This window comes from Lepus europaeus, chromosome 20, assembly GCF_033115175.1.
Source record: "Lepus europaeus isolate LE1 chromosome 20, mLepTim1.pri, whole genome shotgun sequence".
NCBI lineage: Eukaryota > Metazoa > Chordata > Mammalia > Lagomorpha > Leporidae > Lepus > Lepus europaeus.
Genome location: NC_084846.1, coordinates 30,685,547 through 30,706,130, shown reverse-complemented (window position 1 = coordinate 30,706,130; position 20,584 = coordinate 30,685,547).

Here is a 20,584-nt window from a genome sequence, read left to right as displayed (position 1 = left end):
CACAACTTGCCACATTCTCTTACATCTTTTTCCCATGGGGTCCTACAGGTCTCAGGGGAACCTGTTGCCCAAAGGGACATCAATGGCTGTCGGTATTTGAAGAGAACTGGAATTGTCAGATTTTGCAGCGTTATTTTTAGTAACACCAGTCATCAAATAAAGTTGACCTTCAGTTGCACAACTGCAAACCAAATAGCAAAGAACTGCCTTCCACACCACAGCCTGCGAACGCTTTTGCGGTTTCTTTTCTTTCTTTTTTTTTCCAAAACTAAACCCTAATTATAACCTGGAAAATATCCTTGAAAGATTGCATTTCGAGTTTACTAGAAATAAGTGAAAAGGTGAATATTTCCTTCACAACGTCCCAGACACAACTAAAACATGCATCTCTGCTTTTTAAAACAGCCTATTACATTTTACTTTTATTAAAAATGTGTTGCGAAAAGTCCAGTCATGAGCCTCCTCTACAGAAGTCAGATTATTTTGGATTTTCATCTTAGGCTTGTGGGGTTAACTGCTTGGGAAACCTATGCAACTGCCTGAAGCAGAAAATAAAGAAAAAAATATCGAACAGCTTTTTTCTTTACCAACTGGGATGCTTCTTGGCCGCTACGGACATTTTACAAATTACGACCTGCTTCGTTTTAAAGGAACAATCACCACAGAACCATGACTGACAATGGTTCGGACATCCTCGTCTCTGAAGCATCAGAAGGCGGCTGTGGTAAAATACGAAGGAGAATTTCACTGTGAGGACCAGATAGGGTTCCTCCTTCAGGACGCGCTAGGGGACAGCTTCGGGAGAAGCCGGACTCCCGCCACGGACTCGCTCGGGCGGCGGCCGCGCCAACTCCGGCTCTGCCAGCGCCGCGGCGGCCGAGAGGCTCAGCGCCGGCCTCATGGCGGCCGGCCAGGTGCAGCTGCCTGAGGCGGATGCCGCAAGGCCTCGCACACGCTCCGACACGGAGTAGATGACGACTTTCCTTCCCGGGGCCGCCCCGTCTGCTCCCTCCGTCACCTCTCCTGGGACCCAGGAGGGGCGCAGCATCCGGGCCTTTCCCTGGCGTGTGCGAGCGTCGCAGCTCGGGCCGGGCCGGGGCGCGCGTGGTCGGCCGCTCGCGCCCCGGGGTGGCGGAGCGGGGCGCGTCCCCGAGGCTGCGGAGGGCGAGGAGGCCCCGAGTTTCCTCGTTCTTTCAGCCAGCCTCGCCCGGCTCCCAGGTGCGCTGCAGGAGGGGCCCAACAGCGTGGGGCTGCTGCCTGACTCCGGTGAGGGCCTCCATTCTGCAAGCCGGAGCCCGGGAGGAAGAAGGACGGACGTGGCCTCCGAGGGAAGAGACCCAGGTCGGGAACCTCGCCGGCTGGGCCATCTTGTTAAGATCCTCCCCAGATGTCAGAGCGGGCTTCGTTTAGTCACGTACTCGTTCCCCTCCTGGTTCCTCTCAGTTGTTATCAGCAGCAGGGGTGCGCGTTGCAGGTGCGATGGGTGACGTTTCCCTCGGCTGCTTCAGGGAAGCGACCTTGCGTTACTTCTCGGGTATCCTCTCCTTCACTCACTGAGTCACATTGCCTTCAAGCTTTGCGGCAGTCCTCACCTTTTTTCTTCTGGAAAGTTTCCTGTACTCCGTCCCTCTTTCTACCGCGGTCCTCTTCACAACTCCGGCTTTCACCAGGAAGCTTTGTTACAGGGCACTGCACTGGGGCTGGCGAACTAAACTAATAATCTGTGTTAGTCTTGACTCCTCACATGATCATAAGCTTCTTGAGGGCAGGGCCCTTGACTTCCAGTAGTAGAGAGTGCCCCGCACTGGAGTCCAGGACACCCACATTTGTCTTTTCTCATTCACAGTCTGAGCTGGGATAGGTGACTTAAACTTCCTATGTTTTCAGATAGCCCTGTGCTGAATATTTTACATGTATTAGCTCCTGTAATTCATACTCGGCCCCAAGAAGGAGATATTTTTATTATTTTACTGATAAGGACAAGGGGTCAAGATGTTATGTAATTAACTCATCCACTGAATCCAGAGCCCACACTCTTAGTTGTAGTGTGTCTCCACAGGATCAACCACAGGCCTGGGCATAAGCCCTTCATAAAGAGTAATTAGGCTACCATTTTTTTAAAAAAAGATTGACTTAATTATTTTAAAAGCAGTTACAGAGAGAGAGAGAGAGAAAGAGAGAGATCATTCATCTACTGGTGTACTTCCCAAATGGCTGCAATGGCTAGGATTGGGCCAAGCCAAAGCTAGAAACCTGGAGCTCCATTTGGGTCTGGGTCTCCTCAGAATGGAAGCAGTTGGGTTGCTCTCCTAGGCACATAGCAGGGAGCTGAATCAGAAGTGAATCAGCTGGGAATTGAACTGAAGCTCATATAGGATGATGTCATAGGTTGCTGCACTTCAGCCCCAATCTACCAGTTTTTTTTTTTTAATTTTTAGGTTTACTTATTTATTTATTTGAAAGGCAGAGTTATACAGAGGCAGAGGCAGAGAGAGAGGTCTTCCATCCACTGGTTCGCTCCCCAAATGGCCGCAATGGCTGGAGCTGTGTTGATATGAAGACAGGAACCAGCGTCTTCTGGGTCTCCCATGTAGGCGCAGGGGCCCAAGGACCTGGACATCTTCCACTGCTTTCCCAGGCCATAGCAGGGAGCTGGAATTTAAGTAGAGCAGCCAGGATTCGAACCGGCGCCCATATGGAATGCTGGCACTGCAGGCGGCGTCTTTATCCACTACACCACAGAGCCAGCCCCCAAATCTACCAGTTTTTTGATATCAGTGCTACTAGAATGGGTAGTTGCTCACTGATTAAAAAATTAACTGGAAAAATTATAGACATATATGCAAAATATGTTATGTCTTCTTGGGTAGATAAGAAATGACAAATACCTGAATGAAAACAAGCCTAAAGAGAGAAGTTAAATTTAACAACAAAGTCAAAGAGAAGTCTAATTAATTGTGTGAAAGTCATTTTTTTTTTTTCATATCCAACATCAGTTACTGGAATTAAGAGAGAAGAAAGACACCCTTGTATTCAGGGGTTGTGTCTGGCATGCCTAACATGTGGACAGAAATGGAAATATTCAACATAAAGTCCAGATGTTTCGTTTCTGTGAAAGCTGGTATCCATATGGTTGGCAGTATGATTTTCCACCTCCCAGTTTTCATTTGGATATTTTATATACTGCAAATCCACTCACAATTTATATGTAAAGGAAAAAGAAAAGAATAATTCATTTTTACCCCAGGGACTAATCCTCATAGTTTACAACTTAACACCTCTTGACTAGCAATAACCAGAGAAACTAGACTCAACAAGGAATATATTATGAGACTTACAAAGCCAGTCTTTAGAAGCCATTCTCAGGACTCAACTGACATTAAGTGGGGAAAGAGTTGCATGAATGTAGAAGAGAATGCTCTTGCTTTTTCCTACTTTTCCAACTCTAATAAGTGAACAAGGACTTGGCATAATTACAGACATGACTGCTGATATTATTTAGTTATATGTAGAATTATAGAGTCTAAGAAGGCTTTAGAATTCATCTAATCTTGTTTCTCCATCTTACAGGTACAGAAACTGAGGCGCAGAAGGACGTTAACAGCAGTAATGGTAAGAAAAAATACTTACATTTCTAATATACCTGTAAGTATGTATTTATTTTTTTAAAATTTTATGTATTTATTTGAAAGTCAGAGTTACACAGGAAGAGAAGGAGAAGCAGAGAGAGAAAGAGAGAGAGAGAGAGAGAGAGGTCTTCCATCTACTGGTTCACTCCCCAGTTGGCTGCAACAGCTGGAGCTGTGCCAATCCGAAGCCAGGAGATTCTTCTGTGTCTCTTCTGTGTCTTCTGCATGGGGGTGCAGGGGCCCAAGGATTTGGGCCATCTTTACTGCTCTCCCAGGCCATAGCAGAGAGCTGGATTGGAAGTAGAGCAGCCGGGACACAAACCGGTGCCCATATTGATACTGGCGCTTCAGGCCAGGGCTTTAACCTGCTGTGTCACAGCGCCGGCCCCATAAACATGTATTTAGAGGTGATAATTTATCCTAGCAGTTAAGATGCCACTTGAGGTTCCTACAGCCCAGTTTTGGAGTACATGGGGTTTATATCTGGTTCTAGCTCCTGGTTCCAGTTTCCTGCTAATATGGATCCTGGAGGTGCTCATGATGGCTAAAGTAGTTAGGAGAACTGGATTGAGTTCCTGGCCTTAGCTTTGGCCCTCTTGCCATTGTGGGTATTTGAGATGTGAACTAGTAGAAAAGACCTTTCTCCATCTGTCTCGGTCTGTGTCTCAAATAATAAAAAGGAAAATAAACTTTAAGAAAAATATGTATTTAAAATGACAGGCGGGGACTGGTGTTCTGATATAGTGGATTAAGCTGCCACTTGCAATGCTGGCATCCCATATCAGAGCTCTGGTTGGAGTCTGGCTGTTCCACTTCTGATCCACATTATGTTAAGCATATAAGCTACAGTAATTAAATATTGAAGATCTGAAAGTTATCAGGAATAAGCAGGTTTATAAGTAGATATTTGGACACATGACTTTTTCCTTCCTACTTCTGAGAATTCTACAGAATGGGCAACAGCTCAGATTCTTCCTGCCCTATGGATAAAGAGAAACTGGGTAATCCATTTTATTCACTCCCTTTTGTAAATTCTTTAAATTTTTTTTAAAAAATTGTTTATTTGAGAAGCAGAGATATAGAGACAGAGTTCCCATCTGTTGGTTCACACCTCAAATGTAAATTTTAAAAATTTACATTTACAATATGAGATTATAGAACCATTCTATAGAGAATAGCCTGGGATGGGCCAGACAAAAGTTAGAGCACGGACCCAGTCCATGGACAGCACCATCTCCTACTGCCCCCTGGGGTACACATTAGCAGGAGACTAGAACAGGAGCAGAGTCAGGGCTTGAACCCAAGCACTTTGATATAGGTGTGGGCACCCCAACTGGTCATTTAACCACTGGGACAAATGCCTGGCCCCATGTATATCTATGTACGATATGAATGAATGAATGATCTTAGTGTTTTTTAAATTAAATTTAATTTTATATTTAAAGATTTATTCATTTGAAAGGCAGAATTACAGAGAGAGAGAGAGAGAGAGATCTTCTGTCTGCTGCTTTACTCCCCAGATGGCCACAATGGCCAGGGCTGGGTCAATCTGCTGCTTTTCCCAGGCTGTTAGCAGAGAGCTGGATTGGAAGTGGAACATCCAGAACATGAACCTGTGCTCATTGCAGATGGTGGCTTAACTCACTGTGCACAACGCTGGCCTCAATCTTTTTTTTTTTTTTTTTTTTTTACTTATTTGAAAGACAGAGTTACAGAGAGAGGCAGAGACACACAGAGAGAGGACATCCATCTGCAGGTTCACTCCCCAGATAGCTGCCATGGCCGGAGCTGAGACAATCCAAAGCTAGGAGTCAGGAGCTTCCTCCAGATCTCCCACATGAATGCAGGGGTCCAAGGACTTGGGCCATCTTCCACTGCTTTCTTAGGCCATGGCAGAGAGCTGGATTGGAAGAAGAGCAGCTGGGACTAGAACCAGAGTCCATATGGGATGCTGATGCCTCAGGCCGGGGCTTTAACTGCCCCACAATGTTTTATAAAAATAAAGTATATATAATTATATACATGCCTAGAAAAAAGTTTATATTTCTATCTGTGGGGTTTTATTGTTGTCAGAATTGAAGGCTTCATAGTAACAATGACTTCAATACAATAATGACAGCCAAGTAGAAAAATAGAATGGTTGGGCCAGCACCATGGCTCACTAGGCTAATCCTCTGCCTGTGGTGCCAGCATCCCGGGTTCTAGTCCCAGTCCAGGCGCCGGTCCTGTCCTGGTTGCTCCTCTTCCAGTCCAGGTCTCTGCTGTGGCCCAGGAGTGCAGTGGAGGATGGCCCAAGTGCTTGGGTTCTGCACCCGCATGGGAGACCAGGAGAAGCACCTGGCTCCTGGCTTCCGATCGGCGCAGCACCCTGGCCACAATGCGCCAGCTGTAGCAGCCACTTGTGGGGTGAACCAATGGAAAAAGGAAGACCTTTCTCTGTCTCTCTCTCTCTCACTAACTCTGCCTGTCAAAAAAAGAAAAATAGAATGGTTCTGTAATATAACATTATAAGTGTAAATTTTTTTTTTAAATTTATTTGAGAGGTAGAGTTACAGACAGTGAGAGGGAGAGACACAGAGACAGGTCTTCCTTCCATTGATTCACCCCTTAATGGCCGCCACGGCCAGAGCTACACCGATCCGAAGCCAGGAGCCAGGTGGTTCTTCCTGGTCTCCCATGCGGGTGCAGGTGCCCAAGCACTTGGGCCATCCTCCACTGCCTTCCTGGGCCACAGCAGAGAACTGGACTGGAAGAGGAGCAACCAGGAATAGTACCCAGCGCCCATATGGGATTCTGGCACCGCAGGTGGAGGATTAGCCAAGTTAACCACGGCGCTGGCCCCATAAGTGTAAATTTTTAAAAAAGATTTATTTTGTTTTTATTTGAAAGGCAGAGTGACACACCGAAAGAGACACACACACAGAAGGATCTTCCATCTGCTGATTCACTTCTCAAATGATCCCAATGAGCGGAGATGGGCCAGGTCAAAGCAAGGAGCCAGGAGCTTCTTCATGGTCTTCCACATGGGTACAAGGACCCAAGCAGGTGGCCCATCCTCTGCTGCTTTCCTAGGCACATTAGCAGAGAGCTGGATCAGAAACAGAGCAAGTAGGACATGAATAGATGCCCATATGCAATGATGGTGTTGCAGGCAGTAGCTTTACTCACTGTGCCACAATACCAGCCCCTGTTTAGAACGATTGTCATTCTGTGAGTCTGCTGTGTGGACTGCTTCCCATTTTGGAACATTCTCTCCTTTTTAATTCTATCTATTATCATTACCAGATCCTTGATCATATTTATATTATCCCTTTAATACTTAATCCTATCTATATGATCACTTTAAAACTTAAGATGGCATTTTTACCACCCAGCTTAATGGGATTTGGAGTCCCATGGCAAGTTTTGAACTATACACTTAGATGTGAGTCCATGGGAATGAATGCAGAATTATACAGCTTTACAGTTATAAACTTCCTCCTCACTCTCTTATTCCCACTCTTATTTTTTAGTGAGATCTATTTTCAATTGACTTTATACACATATGATTAACTCTACATTAAGTAAAGAGTTCAACAAATAGTATGAGGAAGAGAAAAAAAAAAAACAAAAAAACTTCCTCAACAGTCAAGACAAGGGCTGATCAAGTCATTGCTTCTCAAAGTGTCAATTTCACTTCTACAGATTTCCTTTTAGGTGCTCTATTAGTTATCACAGATCAGGGAGAACATACAGTATTGTACGTTTGGGACTGGCTTATTTCACTAAGTATAATGTTTTCCAGATACATCCATTTTGTTGCAAATGACTGGGTTTCATTTTTTTTTTTTTACCTCTATATAGTATTCCATGGAGTATATATCCCATAATTTCTTTATCCAGCCTTCAGTTGATGGGCATTTAGGTTGATTCCATGTCTTAGCTATTGTGAATTGAGCTGCAATAAACATGGGGGTACAGATAATTCTTTTATTTGCTGATTACATTTCCCTTGGGTAAATTCCCAGGAGTGGATGGCTGGGTCATATGGTAGGTATCTCCAAACTGTATTCCATAGTGGTTTTACCAGTTTACATTCCCATCATCAGGGATTAGGGTACTTTTTTCTCCCACATCCTGGCCAGCATTTATTGTTTGTTGATTCCTGTATGAAAGCCATTCTAACTGGGGGTAAGGTGAAACCTCATTGTGGTTTTGATTTGCATTTCCCTGAGGGCTAGTGTTCCTGAATATTTTTTCATGTGTCTATTGGCCATTTGGATTTCCTCTTTTGAAAAATGTCTGTGTAAGTCCTTTGCCCATTTCTTAACTGGTTGTTTGTTTTGTTGTTGTGGAGTTTCTTGATCTCTTTATATATTCTGGTTATTAGTGCTTTATCAATTGCATTGTTTGCAAATAATTTCTTCCGTTCTGTCGTTCTGTCGGTTGCCTCTTCACTTTCCTGAGTATTTTCTTTTGCAGTACAGAACCGTCTCAATTTGATGTAATTCCATTTGTGAATTTTGCTTTGATTGCCTGTGCCTCTGGGGTCTTTTCCAAGAACTCTTTGCCTGTGCCAATGTCTTGCAATCTTTCCCCAATGTTCTCTAATAATTTGATGGTATCATATCATAGATTTAGGTCTTTAATCCATTCTGAATGGATTTTTGTGAAAGGTGTAAGGTGGGGGTCCTGCTTTATTCTTCTGCATGCAGAAATCCAGTTTCCCCAGCACCATTTGTCTTAGAGACTGTCCTTGCTAAAGGGATTGATTTTAGCTCCTTGGTCAATATAAGTTGGTTGTAGATGTTTAGATTGATTTCTGACATTTCTATTCTGTTCCATTGGTCTATCCATCTGTTTTTGTACCAGTACTAAGCTGTTTTGATTATAATTGCCTTGTAGTATGTCTTGAAATCTGGTATTGTGATGCCTCCAGCTTTGTTTTTGTTGTATAAGATTGCTTTAGTTATTTGAGGTCTCCTGTGTTTCCATATGAATCCCAGTACTTGAGCCATCACCTACCTACTGCCTCCCATGGTGCACATTAGCAGGAAGCTGAAATTGGATGTAGAGCTGGGACTCAAACCCAGACACTCCAACAGGGGATGTGGATGCCCCAAGTGTTGTCTTAACTACAGTCCAAATGCCTGCCACTCTTTTAATTTCACTTAATGGCATGTCACAAATATTTTTGGTGTTATGAGTCATAATTTTATTTTTAAAAAGACTTGTTTATTTTTAGGGAAGAAAGAGAAAGAAAGGGAGAGAGAGAGAGAGAGAGAGAGAGAGAGAGAGAGAGATCTTCCATCCTGTTCACTCCCAAAATGCCTGCAACAATTGGGACTAGGCTGGGCCAAAACCAGTAACCTGGAACTCCATCTGGGTCTCCCACATGGATGGCAGGGGCCCAAGTACTTGGGCCATCATTCATTGCCTTTTGAGGTATATTAGCAGGAAGCCAGGTAAGAAACAGAGCAACTGTGACTCGACCTGGCACTCCAATATGAGATGCAGGAATTCCAAGTGGCAGCTCAACTAACTGTGCACAATGCCCACTCCACATGTGGCATACTTTTATTTAATGACTGATTTAAACAGTAGGTATATTACTGCTTGTTACTTCAGCTGTTTTTCTTTCTCTTTGAGGAGAGTTAGCTGCAATCTAAGCCTTTTGTGTTTATGGAATTTCTCGTGTGTGTCTAAAAAGGCCATATTCTTGCTTTCTTGGTAGGCTTCTCCATGTGCAGCACAGCTGTGTGAAGGTGTTAGGGTGGCATCCAGCAGTGATGGTGGTTGGCAGTGGAGGTGTCAGCATAAAGGCCTGGGCAGGGGCTGTCGTTTCCTCAGTAAACTGGTGCTGTGGTGACGTTTAGCTTTGGCTGTGACAGCTAAACTTTTCATTTTTAGGTATGATTCCCAGTCTTCCTAGCAATTTTGCAAGCTACTCCTATGTTCCTGTTCCAATTAAAATACCAGTAGTCAGTTTCTGTTGCTAACAACTGAGAATCCTGATACATACACACTGATTTATCAAATGTAAGCAATGGAGCTTAGAAACGTTTCTGGGGCCTGTGGGCTGTGGCCTGGAATTGTGGGAGGGAAGTGGGACTGTGTGATTTAGAGAGTATCCATAGATGATGGGCCAGATGTCAGTTCCTTCAAATTCCATTCTCTCCTTCCCCAACTTTGGACTATTTTAATGCATACACTTTTTGCCTTGTTAAACCTAAACAAATACATTAAAAAAAAAAAAAAAGTGAAGCAAAAGGTGGCCCTTTTCTTTGCCCACAAAGAAAACACAAATTTATCTGTGTTGGAGAATAGAATTTATTTCTTATTTTATTTCACAACCTTAAGTAAATTTTGTGAGCTTGAGTATTTATACTTCTGGGCTGAGTTGATTGCTTGCCTTGTTCTAGGCATTGGGCTCAGCACTTTACATGGATTCACCTATTTAAATCCTCCCCATCCCTAGGAGGTATAGGTACTATTATAATCCCTATTTTGCAGAAGAGGAAACTTAGGGTGAGAGGTCAGCTAGTGACCTTTTACTCTCAAGAGTTGAACACCTGAGCGCTCAGTCTTAATGACACTGTATACTCTTTCCCATAATTGGCTTTACTGATCACAGTTTTTCTTTTTGGTTTTCTTACCTTTACTCATTCTCTCTCTTTCTCTGCCCCTTCCCTCACTCCCCTCCTTCTTTCATTCTCTCATTTTTTCTTATTTATTTGAGAATGACATGAAGGCATTTGTTGTGTTGAGCATCTACACTGATGTGAGTTGGGTGGTTTGGTGCTTGTTGGCTGCAGGTGCCTTTGATAGGCACCTATAGATTTGCTTTCCTGAGTCTAGGAATTCTTCTTGGCTTCACCTCTTCCTGACCTCTACTGATTCTATCCCTACCCCCACTTGGAACTTTTGCTCTTATCTCTTTAATCTGGTTTCTGTCTTTCTGCCTCATACTTGAATTTTATCTCATTACTTTGCTCCTTCATTGATTAAAACATCTATTAAGGGATGAAATAAAATTTTATAGATAGGAGATGCTGTCCCTTTTCAAAGAATTTACAAATCCCTATAGAGCAGGAGCAAGCTTTTGGCTTAGCAGGTAAGTAACCCATGTCCCATATTGGAGGGCCTGGGTTCAGATACCTGATTCCAGCCCCTGACTCCAGCTTCCTGCTAATGCAGACCCTGGGAGGCAGTGCTGATGGTTCAAGTAGTTGAATTCCTGCCACCTACATCACAGACCTGAATTGAGCTCCTGGTCCCTAGCTTCACTGGCCTTTGGAGAGTGAGCTAGCAGATGGGAGTGCAGTCTCTATTAAATAATTGTAAAGGAAGTCACTTATTACCTAATTACTACTTAGTAATATTTTTATTATAATTTAGATGTTTAAACTTCTGGTTTTGGATTTTATTATAAAAATCCTGTATATAATTGGAGATAGCATTCCTTCCTCTCCAAAATGTACAACTTGAGAAGAAGCCTTTAGTTCTGGTTGGAGCATTGCAATCAGCAGGTAATTTGACTCAACTGCTAAGGTTTTATGATGATATTTGCCCAAGAAGACAAGTGTCAGAGAAATGCTATCACCAGTGCCTGGAAACTGAAGGAATGGAGAGAGTAAAAAAACTGTAGAAACTTGGAGCTGTTTAAGTTTTTGTGAATCAGAAAGGATGAGATAGATGGAAATGACCCTGAGGAGATTTTATGCTTAGGTGAAAGAGGATCTGCTTTTGGGAAATTCTTTAGACAAAGCCTGAGGATGCTCTCAAGTTGATACAGTTTCAAGTGGGTCAGTTTCTCTAGATCTAGTCTTTAAAAAAGAAAATAGGGGTTGGCCGGCGCCGCGGCTCACTAGGCTAATCCTCCGCCTTGCGGAGGCCAGGGAGTGCAGTGGAGGATGGCCCAAGTCCTTGGGCCCTGCACCCCATGGGAGACCAGGAGAAGCACCTGGCTCCTGCCATCGGATCAGCGCGGTGCGCCGGTTGCAGCGCGCCAGCCATGGCGGCCATTGGAGGGTGAACCAACGGCAAAGGAAGACCTTTCTCTCTCTCTCTCTCTCTCTCTCTCTCTCTCTCTCTCTCACACTATCCACTCTGCCTGTCCAAAAAAAAAAAAAAAAAAAAAAAAAAAAAAAAAAAAAGAAAAAGAAAAAGAAAAAAAAGAAAATAGGGGTAACAAAGACATAAACCTCAGCCATTCTTGCTCATTGCCCAGAATATAGATAAACATAGGAATGTGTTCCTTGCCCTTGAATCTCAACTGGGTCTCACACACTGTTGCCTTCATACCCCACTCACCATGGCTACCTGAAAGACCAGTTGCTCCAATACTTGAAAGACCAGTTCCAGGAATTCCCCTCTGCCTGCTACCCGCTACCACCACCCCTATCCCTATCCCTCCTAACATAAAAAGGCCTAGCCCCATTCTAAGGCCAGAAATGGAACAAAACCAAATTGTAGCCATATTAAAGGATATGGATAACATTTATATTCCATTGGTATGTCCTGATGCAAAAACAACTTTTTAGCTAGTGTAAGCTGAGCGTGGAGTTGTATGAAAATGCTTGCATTTGTCTTTTGCCCTGAAAGTAGCCTAGGGTATCCTGAGAAGACTTGTCATCAACCAGCCTCTCCACACGACTGCAGATGAGAAGAAGGGGGTGAGCAGCTGCCACAGCCCTTCTTGTTTGTGACTGCAGCAGACACTGGGTTTGGCACTAGCCTCTCCTGCCTGAAATTCCCTCTGCACAAACAAGGGTAACTGTTCCCCTCTCACCTCCTCTCATATTTGCAGGCAGAACGCTCAGGGAGCCCATTTTCACCCTCCCTTTGGCTTTAGGCCTGTCAGACTCTTTCAAGGTGGGCTCACAGGGCTGTCTCTATGAAACCTCTGACTCTCCCCTGGGAGACTGAATTCGTGCTCTGTGCTCTTCCTTGAGCATTTTCTACTTGTCAGAGCACTTCTCACTTTTGGACTTAAAATTCTTTTAACTTGTCCATGACTCCTTCTACACTACTCCAGGATGCACACCATATCCTATTAACTATTGGTTCTCTCTGCCTTGAACAGCATGTGGTGCATGGTAGACATTTGGTAAATGCTTGCTAAAAGCACAAATGACAAGTAAATGAGCAAATGATCCTTTGGGTTCTTTCTGCAGCCCTCTCAGCTGCTCTGAGTAGTTCAGGACTCCCCAAAGCTAGGAATACAACAGTGGATTTCAGATTCTTCGTTGCTTCTAAAATAGTTTCTCACTCCCTTATGAACTTAAATTGAATTTCAAAATTCTTTAATAGTGAATCAGTGGGCTGGCCTTTCATTGAAGATGAAGGGTAAAATGGCTTAAAATGTAACTGGTGCTTAAATTAGCATAGGGACTAAAGCTTATTGAAACTAAAGTGTAACCAAGCAGTCAATCAAAAAGTGTAAATAACTGGTACTGGAGTCTTTTCTGTTTTGACAGGGGGTGGAGGTCAGAGAGAAGCTGGTATTTGGCTCTTAGTGGGGGCGGGAGAGGACAAGGGTTCAAAAGGTCATGTAGGTAGCTACAGAGCATAGAAAGGGAAACTAGGGGCCATGATTCCACACTTCCTTAGTGTCTCAGTTTTAGGCAGAAGTATGGCACAACTGCACATGTCCACAGTTTTGTGATAACATTGTTGGGAACTCTGCAGTAAACAAACACTATTTTAGGATTTTTGAAGATCAGGGTGAAAAGTGTTGACTTCATCACCGAGGAACTACATTTTCAAAGTAAATTAAGGGATCACATAATCTAGATTGTACCCTAAAATATCTCATCCACTAAGCAGTAGAACAGTTTAAGGACTTTGCATGACAAGGATACTGGAGATAGCCCCAGACAAGAAAGGGGAGAAGATATACCAATATTTGATTGTGAGTTGGATCCCCCACATGAGGGCTGTTATAAACTACATTTTATGGTAAATTTCTTTTATCAAAGGATGTCTGATTTATATTCCATTGCCTCTGATGCCTCAAATTATTCAGGTAGGGCTGCTTAAATAGCTCAAAGTACTTGGAAACTTCTGATTTGTTCTCTCAGTACCTTTGGAAGCAAACAGATGCCCAGTCTACACAGCTGGCTGAAAATGTACTGCTTATTGTAGTACCAAATGATCAGCTTCACACCACCCTCCTTTTTTTTTTTTTTTTAATACCGTTGAGCTGAAATTGAATTAGAGACTGACAGTCAGATATCCTAAGTTTTCATTTCTGGCTTCACAAGAGAGTCACTATGTGGTGTTTCATGGATCACTTCATCTTTCTGGGTCCACGTGAGACTGTGTGTACCTCAGACCTATTCCAGACCTAACATTTTCTGTATTTCTATTCAGTAGTTGCAACTTATGTATTTCATGTAGCCAACCAGCAGCAGAGTTTGGACTGGAGCGCATTTCTTACAACCTATTTAACCTATATTTTTTACTTACTAAATTTGATTTTTTTTTTTTATTTGAAAGGCAGAGTTACAGAGGCAGGGGGAGAGAAAAAAGGAGAGAGAGAGAGAGAGAGAGAGAAAGAAATAGTGGCTGGTTCACTATCCAAATGGCCACAACAGCCAAGGCTGTGGCAGGCTGAAGCCAGAACTTGTTGCTTTTTCCAGGTCTCCCACATGAGTACAGGGCCCTAAGTATCTGGACCATCTTCTACTGCTTTCCCCAGAGCATTAGCAGAGTGCTGGATTGCAATTGGAGCAACCAGATTTTGAATTGGTGCCCATTAGGGATGCTGGCATCACAGGCAGTGACTTAACCTGCTACATCACAATGCCAGCCCCTAAACTGTTTTTAAATTGAAATATAGCATACATATAGTACAGTAAAGCCAATAAAGTGCATTTATCTTAGGTTGAGGAATATTTTTAAAGCAGATATTGAGTTATAATTTAGCTATGATAAGATTCATCCATTTTAAATGTATAGTTTGATGACTGTCTTCAAAAAGTTTGTGGAACAGTAGAATTAAAAATATAATTTTATTTTGGTGCAAAATTTTTTTGAAATCCATGTATAGTTTTTGAAAATATGTGTTTTCCACTTAATATGACAAAAATTTTCTGCAGCAAAAGTTATGTGTAGATAAAAATAAACTTATACTTTTAATTTCATTTCTTAATGGACTTCTAAATTGTTATTTATTGACTTAAAAAATCTTTATGGAAGCCAGTGTTGTGGAACAATGGATTAAGCCACTGCTTGCAACATTGGCATCCGATATTGCAGTATTGGTTCAAGTCCCAGGTACTCCACTCCCAATCCAGCTTCCACATAATGCAGCTGGGAATGTTCATTTCTGGGAAGGAGTGAACAAGCAGATGGAAGATCGATCTATTGTGTTCTCTCTCTCTCTTCAACTCTGTCACTCTATCTTTCAAATAAGTAAATAAATAAATCTTTTAAAAATGTTTACTTGTTTTCATCTACTTGAAAAGAAGAATGACAGAGGGAGATAGAGATCTTCCATTCTCCAGTTTACTCCCCAAATGCCCGGAATAGCTAGAGCTGGGCCAGTGAAGCCAGAAGCCCAGAACTCCATCCAGGTCTTCCACATGGGTGGCAAGGGCCCAAGCACTTGAACCATCTTCTGCTGCCTCCAGAAATGCATTAGCACGAAGCTGGATTGGAAGTGGAGGTGGGACTTGATCCTGGACATTCTGACATAGAATATGGGTGTCCCATTTTGTAACCTACTGTGCCACAACACCTACCCAAAGTTTTTTTATTTTTCATTTGAGAAACGAAAGAGAAAGAGTTCCCATCTACTTGTTCACTCCCCAAATGCCCATTGAAACTCAATCCAGGTCCTCCATGTGGGTGGCAAGAAACCAATCCCTTGAGCCATCATTGCTTCCTCACAGGGTCTGCTTTGCGGGAAGCTGGATTCTGGCCAGAGCTGAGTACTGAACCCAGGCACTCTGATGTGGGATGTAAATGTCTTAACTGGTGTCTTAACTGCTAGATCAAACATTGGCCCCTCCACGAACTTTTTGAAGTACTCTGGTACAGTCATGTAACCATCACTACGGTCCAAATAGGCCATTTCCATCATCCCCAAAAATTTCCTGGTGCCCCTTTGCCTTTAATCCACTCTTTCTACCCAAAGCAACTGGCTACTGCTGAGCTATTTTCTGTTCCTATAGTTTTGCTTTTCTAAAATAGCATGCAAATTAAATCATACTGCATATTGATTTTTGTATCAGTATTTTTTCTATAATAAATTTTGAGATTCATCACATACTTACTTATTACCTAGACCAAGAAATAAAACTTTTCCAGCTTCACAAAAGTTATCTCATGCTTTTTTCAGTCAATCTGACTTATCATTCTGCCTTCAATTACTGTTCTGGTTTCTGTGTTTCATGTGAATAGAATCATACAATAGATACTCTATGGCTTTTTTTTTTTGCTTGATATAATTTCTGTAAGACTCATTCATATCATAGTAATAGTTTGTTCCTTTTTAAAAAATCACTCTATAGTATCTCATTATATCAATATGCCATGTTTTATTATTCTATTATGATAACATTTTTGGTTGTTTTTAATTTGGGAATATTCTGAGTATGTCTTTTATGAGCATTCTTCTTGGTATCTTTTGGTAAGACTGTGCACTCCTATCTCTTGGAGTAGCATTGTTGGATCCTAGGCTGGGCTTATGTTTATACTCCCACCATCAATATATGAGAGTTCCAGTTACTCTGTAACCTTGCCAGTGGTTGGCTTTGTTGATCTTGTTAATGTTGGCCTTTCTGGAGAGTGTGGAGCAAAGGCAGGGAATGTCTGGCCCTGCCAATGCAAGCTAACTTTTAAGTTAATAATGCCCTTCAGAGGTATGGAGAATCAGGGAGTGATCAGCCAGATTCCTTAGGTCTCTGGGCAGAGACCAACAGGGGCAATGATGGTGAAGCCATTTTGTGTTGCCTGAGTTCCTTTTTGCTTACTGTTTCACCATAGTGGTGGTGGTAGGGAGCTATCCCTCCTGATTCAGTGATTTCTTCCTTCTCTTTAATATTTATTATGTCTCAGCTTCCCCGAATGAGAATACCTAGGAGATTGGTAGCACCTTCTTCATTCACCTTTGTTGAAAACAGTACACAAGTTTACTCCTCCTTTGTGTACAGGGAAGTGAGGCTTATAGAAACATTTGCCATGGCCTTTGGAAACCTGTATCAAACCTCCACTGAGGGAAACAATTATTCAGGAATGACAAAGATGATTGCAGAAAATCCTCAATTGGAGTGTGGGTCCATGTGCTTGTGTGAAACAAAAATATGCTTTTTATTTGCAAGGACAGTGGTCTCCAGGAAACAAAGGGTCCAGTTAGGATTTAGCTGTTACCCTAGATAGTGACAGCCCCAGACAGGTTTCAGCTGGGGGACTTTGGGTGAGCCCTGCAATTTGGCTGTTCATCTAGTAACATGCATAGGAAAGTACAGCTGAAACTGCCAGATTTTTTGTATTCTGAACCTAAAGTAGAAGGTGTAATGGGGTTTTTATGTGGACCTAAGAATTGCTGTGCATTTAGATTATTTCTGGCCACTCTACAAATACATGAATCAGATTAAAGAATAGTCAGTCAGACTTGAATTAAATATATATTCCCATAATGGTGATTATCTTCTTTTTTCTTGTCTTGACATTATTATAGCAAGCTAAAATAATAGGAGATAAGTAGCTGTTATAAATGAGCCATTAAAAGCAACTGTAAGCCAAAGTTATCATTGATCTCTCCCTGACTCTTACTTTATAAAAACTAATGTAGCAAATTGCTACAGAGTTACCTACTTCAATAATAAATCTGTTGTGTCAGGGCAGTGGCCTGATGTTTTCTTTTACATATAATTTATAGCCTATTGATTTAATTCTTTGAATATCTCACCCTATTGGTATAAAATAAAAACATTTCTTAATTGAAAGACAAAAGAAGCTTAGGATGGAACCACCTGGCAGAATATTTTTATTAAATATTTTCGCTTGATCAATTACCAAATAAATATGAACATATTTTCAATGGCAGTTTCAAGTTACAAAGACTGACAAAGGAGATGCCCTTTTAATCATCTATTTGGTTAGTTGACTTGTAGTTACATTTAGAAATTTAGATTTTTTTCCCCTTTTCGCAGGGGAGTAAGGCTTATGGAGACATTTTAAGAAGACACTAACTTCTTTATTTAGTGAGTCATAAACTAGATGTGGAAAATGAACTCAGGCAGCAGACAGTTTAATGTGACCACATAAAACACTGATGCTGTGCTTCGGGAGCTCTTCCTCCCCTCAACTTGTGGAACAGAAAGCCGGTATTTTGTGCCCTTCCAGCCAATATCTGGTACCTTTCCATTTGGCTACACATGCTGGGATGCCAGGCGCCACACCACTACTCTCTCACTTGAATAGAGCTGCCGGCTGCCTCTCACTGCCATTTGCAGATCTCTGGCAATGACCAGCTATTACCATACCTCCTTCATAGTCCTGTCCATCTGCACAAATCCTGAACCTAGCGTTCAACTCCTGAGCTTTTCTTTACCCATGTCAGAGGAAAGTAATGAGTACTTTTTTTAAAAAAATATTTATTTTATTTATTTGAAAGATAGTTACAGAGAGAGGTAGAGTCTTAAATGAATCTTTCTTTCTTTTTTTTTTTTTTTTTACAGGCAGAGTGGATAGTGAGAGAGAGAGACAGAGAGAAAGGTCTTCTTTTTTGCCATTGGTTCACCCTCCAATGGCTGCTGCGGCTGGCGCATCGTGCTGATCCGAAGCCAGGAGCCAGGTGCTTCTCCTGGTCTCCCATGTGGGTGCAGGGCTCAAGGACTTGGGCCATCCTCCACTGCCTTCCCGGGCCATAGCAGAGAGCTGGCCTGGAAGAGGGGCAAGTGGGATAGAATCCGGCGCCCCAACGGGGACTAGAACCCGGTGTGCCGGCGCCGCAAGGCGGAGGATTAGCCTGTTAAGGCACGGCGCCGGCCTTGTAATGAGTACTTTTAAACAGTGCAGAGAAAAACCAGAGAAATAACAAATATAAGAGAATTAAATATAGGTTTAATTTGGGAAAGTGCTTTCTTCTGTTTTTGTCTACTTCTTTGTTGTTTTTCTTTATATGTCACAGATCTAACCCACGTAAGCATTTTTTAAAAAAGATTTATTTATTTACTTGAAAGGAGGAGTTCCAGAGGCAGAGAGAGAGAGAGAGATAGATAGAAAGAGAGAGAGGTCTTCCATCTGCTAGTTTACTCCCCAGCTGGCTGTGATAGCCGGATCCAAAGCCAGGAGCCTGGAGCTTCTTCTAGATCTCTCACATGGGTGCAGGGGCCCAAGCACTTGGGCCATCTTCTACTGCTTTCCCAGGCCATAGCAGAGAGCCAGATCAGAAGTGGAGCAGCCAGGTCTTGAACCAGTGCCCATATGAGTACCCACCTGCTATACCACAGCACCAGCCCCCACGTAAGCATCTTTCAAAGATTTATTTTTATTTGAAAGGCAGAGTTACGGAAAGAGGGAGAGGCAGAGAGAGGGAGAGAGAGGTCTTCCATCTGCTGGTTCACTCCCCAAATGGCCCCAATAGCCAGAGCGAGCCAATCTGAAGCCAGGAGCCAGGAGCTTCTTCTAGGTCTCCCATATGGGTGCAAGGGGTACAAGCACTTGGGCCATCTTCTGCTGTTTTACCAGGCTATTATCAAGGAGCTGGATTGGAAGTGGAGCGTCTGGGACTCTAAGTGGTACCCATATGGGACACCGCTGCAGGGGAGGTTTAAACTACTATGCCACAGCACTGGCCTCACATTAAAACTGTATGGATCATTGTAATATCACAAACATAACTCAGATGGGAAGGAAGCAATTTGAGGATGGTTATTCTATTACCACCTAATGCACATAGCCCAAGAGAATATGGAAAAACACTTTAACACTTATCCCTTAAAGAGAAAGCAGTGATTTTTTTTTTTTATGGGCCTCATATAACTTGTGCCATCGGTTCTATCTGTGATAGATCCATGTCAAAAACAGAGTAATTAGATGGAATGACAATCCTGTTAAATGTGTTCATGGCACTGCATTGGCAATAAAGCATGCACAAATTTACAGTTAAGGCTTATCTTCCCTTTAGCCATTGAGAATTGTGACAAAAATTAAGTTGCACAGGCATGGAGGTCCAAAAGGGTATTCATCAAAATAAAAACACTAGGTAGATACTCTCAGGATTATAATGTCTTCTTATGTAATTATTCTTTTTTCACTGTGTATTTTTTGACTGAATAGTAATTACCTTTATGCTGAGAAAGGGAGGGATCAGCTAGTTTCAACCTGTTTTACTATTAACCCCTCTCCCCTTTTAAAATTTGCAAGGCAGCATAGAACCATGACTGTTTATTCAGATAAAAGTATATTTGTTCCAGTTCTTAGCTTTCAAAGGGTAACAGACTTTCAAATACAGCACACTGAGCTTTTAATATAATTACTTTGGTGCTACAAAACACACCATTAAGAAGTACATGGATGGTATGGCTAATATCCTAAGCGATCACTAGGAATCCTCAATGTAAGAGATAAAGGAGAATTGAAACCTAGCCCAAGCAGTGAATTGACAGCCATCTTTAACCACCATGACCTAAGAATGACCCTGAGCACTGCTGGGTGCAGGAGTAAGATCTGTTACAGAGCCAGGAATCAGATATCTTACAGGCCTGGAGGCCCCCACTGTGCAGCAACTGCAGAATCACTTGCAAGGTCTGATATACACATAGGTGACAAACAGTGATGTAAACACCATGCTTTTTTATTACGCATTTTGAAGTAAACAGAGTTGAGAATGCATAATGTTTATTTTAGCTGCTTCCTGCTTTTGTAAAGATGTATAAATGCATTTTGTGCACACACATACATTAAGAATTAATTTTGTGGTAATGGAGCAATATATTCTAAAGTGCTTAAAATCACATGTG